Consider the following 3,952-nt stretch of genomic DNA (forward strand, 5'->3'; position numbering starts at 1 on the left):
CCTGTTGTTCATGAGCACGGCGAGGCCCCCTCCTTTCTTCTTGCCGGTCGCGGTGGTGTCTCTGTCGGCTCGAACCGTCTGGAAGCCGGGAATGGTGACGTTGGAGTCCGGTATCTGCTCTTGCAGCCACGTTTCCGTGAAACACACAATACTTGACTCCCTGTACTCCCTCTGTGTCCTGATGAGCGCTTCCAGTTCGTCCACTTTATTTGCCAGCGACCTCACGTTTCCAGTGATGACTGCAGGGATGAAGGGCTTAAACTTCCTCTTCTCCATCCTCCGTTTAAGCCCCGCTCTGCAGACCCGCCCCGCCGTCTCCTCTTTAGCTCATCCGGGATGGTGGGTCTCTCTCCGGCCAAGAGGGTGGTGTGCCTCAGGGCCATCAGAGGCCTGTTTCAGGTAGCTGGTTTTGAGGCAACCCCGAGTTTGTTCGCTCTGAGTTAGTGGAAACTCTGGGTTTTCCATTTCAGGTAGCAGGTTCAGCGCAACCGAGAGTTAGTTGCTGCGGCAACATACGCCGTGGACCTAACCTACTCGGGAGGTGGTTAGACCTACTCTGAGTTTGTTGTCTATAAGGCTGAAGGCAGCTCTCCGACAGAAGGAAGTGTTAGAAATGGCATGTCCTTTTCTACGAGAGCCCGTGGACGTAGAGGCTGCGATCCTCAGAAGGAATCTCCGTGAGGAACGATTATTAAGACCCCGGTTGGATATACTTTCTTTTCCTGATAATTTTCTTCACGAGCGCTATCGTTTTTCAGCGCAATCTATCATTTATTTAGACCACCTTCTCAGCCCCCATGTTAACTGTCAAACGCACCGGGGGCATGCTTTAAGTTCAATACAAATGATTTGTGTGGCACTCTTTCTTTACAACGTCGGTGACGCCGGTGACGCCGTCGGTGACGCCGAGCACATTTCAAAGGCAACCGTGTGTCGGTCTGTCAGAAATGTGACTTTGGCACTGAAACGTTTTCTTTACACGTTTGTGATGTTTCCAAGTCACCGACCTATACGAACAATCAAGGAAGAGTTCTACAGAATTGCAGGTAACAGTAGCAACAATGTAGCCATTTGTTTCTTGGAACGTTTTAATGTAATAAATAATGTGCACAATTTAATTAAATTAATTAATTTGTAATGTTCTAGATTTTCCGGGTGTCATCGGGTGCATCGATGGAACTCATATTCCTATCAAAGCTCCTTCAGTGAATGAAGGAGACTATGTTAATAGGAAGTCCTTCCACAGCATCAATGTGCAGGTACAGGTGAAGGCCTAGACCTTCAGCATTTTAAATTAAAGATACTTAACAAAACAGCCTCTGTATCTAATTATACTCCTCTGCAATTTGAAGGTTGTATGTGATGCCAGAAATATCATCACCCAAGTGGAGGCAAAGTGGCCGGGGTCTGTGCATGACGCACGCATATTTCGGGAGTCTAATCTGAGCACTCGCTTTGCCCGTGGTGAGTTAAGCCTATATTTGAAGGATTTAGAATCCATATTTGTTCAGATGATTAATATTTCACCTGTATCGTAGGAGAGTTCGACGGTCATGTTTTAGGTGACAGAGGGTACCCCTGCCAGCCTTGCCTTCTGACACCGTATGCCGATCCCGTGCCAGGACCACAGCAGCGCTACAACCTGGCGCATATGAGGACGAGAGCCAGGGTCGTAACACGTTCGGGATCCTGAAGGCAAGATTCCAGTGCCTCCAAATGCTGCGAGTCACACCAGAAAGGGCATGTGACATAATAATTGCATGTGTGGTTCTACACAACATCGCGATTTTGAGAGGGGAAAATTGCCCACCTGCAGTTGCAGATGAGCAGCACATAAACCCAAACCATGCCATGGATCCACAGGACGGAAGGGTGGTTAGAGAAAGACTCTGCCAAAATCATTTTGTTTGAGTTTTCTATGTAGTTAAATGTATTTTATTATTTCCGAAATGTTTTCTTTGGCATTCTTTCGCCTTCCTGTATGATAGTAAACTCGTGTGACAGACCCAGCCTCTGGTAGGGGGTGACACTGTTCAACAAAATAACTTGTCCCACCACAGCCCGTGTTCTAATAAAGACAATCTACTTTTTATGAGGATTTCTTTATTTCCTGAAAGCACAAAAAAAAAAAAGGTCATTCATATTGGGAATGTTTTTGGAGCAGGAAACAGTATCCCAGTTTGTACCTCACCCACCTTTAACTTATGTTCCAAAATTTGGATCTCCAAAGCATCCTTTTGCATCTTTTGCCTAATGTGGTCCATTTCCAAGTCTGCTTTGTTTATTTGTTTTCCCAGATAGATTTTATAGAGCTCTTTGACTGGAAGCTATAGGAATGCAAAAGATGACATTGGATTTCACAGTGCCAAGTACAGCGTTTCATTATAATTCCAGGGAGAATCTTACAGAGGTAAGCTGTGAAATAGAGCTAGAAGTGGATGGCCTCTCATTGAATTCGATTTCATCCTGTTTGAGAGAAAGAAGATGTCAGTTTTAAATTGTACAACGCTATCATCAACTTTTAGATGTTATTTTTAAAAGGTGTTAACCTCAATAGGCCTTTCCTCTTCCCTATCAAATGCTGCAGACAATGTTTCTCCATCATCTTCCTGTAATGACATTAACAGTTGTGTTCAGCAATTATCAAGACATTATTAATAATCTGTGGAAGGTGAAGAATTGTTACAATTGCATGGAGGTTGGTGAGGGCATCTGGTTCCAGTAGGGCGATGACGCCATCAGTAACTGGAAGAAGATGATTAGACAGTGAAATTATTACTTGAGCCAGAATATTGCCCCATCTAATTTGCAACGCGCTGGGTTGCATGTACATATTTTATTATTTTGAATAACCAACCTCTGATAAAGGCACTTCTATCCTGGGGGGTGGGGGGATCAGAGGAGCTCCCTCCAGGGATGCCCTCAGCCACAGGACGCATACTCTGTTGGCTGAGGGCCATCTCCTCAGCCTCTGTGAGGGCTGCAGGTGGTGGACCCCCTCCAGTCTTCCGGGCCTCTGCTTTTTTTCGATTTGCTAACATGGAGGAAAATGTTACCCTAATATTCAGTAAGCGCTATTTTGAAGACACATATATGTATATACACATACATACATACATACATACATATAATGCATTTTGCCTAGGAGTAGCCTTCTAATATATCTAAATCCTATTAAATATTGGCAGTGTTGGGGTGGCTGAGAAATGTACTACTTACATTTACTGCTTAAATATAGACCCATCACATGTTGAATATAGCTGTTAAATTAGGTAGAGCAGGCAAAACAGCACAATTGATTTGATTTCAATTAAACATTAGTTTACCTGTTTGAACTATATTTTTGTACTTCATTTTCATTTGCTGCCAAGTCCTCTTGGGGCAACTCGGGTTGTTCCTGTGTAAATTGACACACACACACACACACACAATTATAAACATAATAAAAATTTGATTGAATTAACATATTGAATAAGTGGAAGATATTAAACTTCCTCTTATTTTATTTTACTCACGCATTGACTTGTTCGGCTATTTCCTGCCAAGCTCTCTCTCGCGCTCTCGCTGCCGCGGCGGTATTACTTTTTTTGGTAAAAATGGGTACCTGCTCGGCATATGCGTTCATTAATATTTCCAATTCTGTGGGTGAAAAGTAACTGGATCTACGTTTTTGGTCCATGTTTGATCATGTTATCAGAGATCCATTGATGATGGCTCTTTATAGTCAACAGGCACGCCCCCAACCCAGCGTGAACACACTCAGAGTTGATTAAGCCAACGCTGATCACCTGTTCTGAAACCGAAAACCCAGAGTTGCTTTTCAACCCTGAACTCTGAGTCAACCAACTCAGAGCGCAGGATTAAACTCAGAGTATGTTAAACCAGCTACCTGAAACAGGCCTCAGCTGGTCGCGGGTGTAAACAATGACGGCGTGTATTGCAGGCATGCTCC

At 44.1% G+C, this 3,952-nt stretch overlaps 1 pseudogene; it reads left to right on the plus strand.

Annotated features, from left to right (window-relative positions):
• The first annotated feature begins 613 nt into the window (after positions 1–613).
• On the plus strand, positions 614–2,092 carry LOC128442690 (putative nuclease HARBI1; annotated as a pseudogene).
• The last annotated feature ends 1,860 nt before the right edge of the window (positions 2,093–3,952 follow it).

The sequence above is a fragment of the Pleuronectes platessa genome, chromosome 6, assembly GCF_947347685.1.
Source record: "Pleuronectes platessa chromosome 6, fPlePla1.1, whole genome shotgun sequence".
Classification (NCBI taxonomy): Eukaryota; Metazoa; Chordata; class Actinopteri; order Pleuronectiformes; family Pleuronectidae; genus Pleuronectes; species Pleuronectes platessa.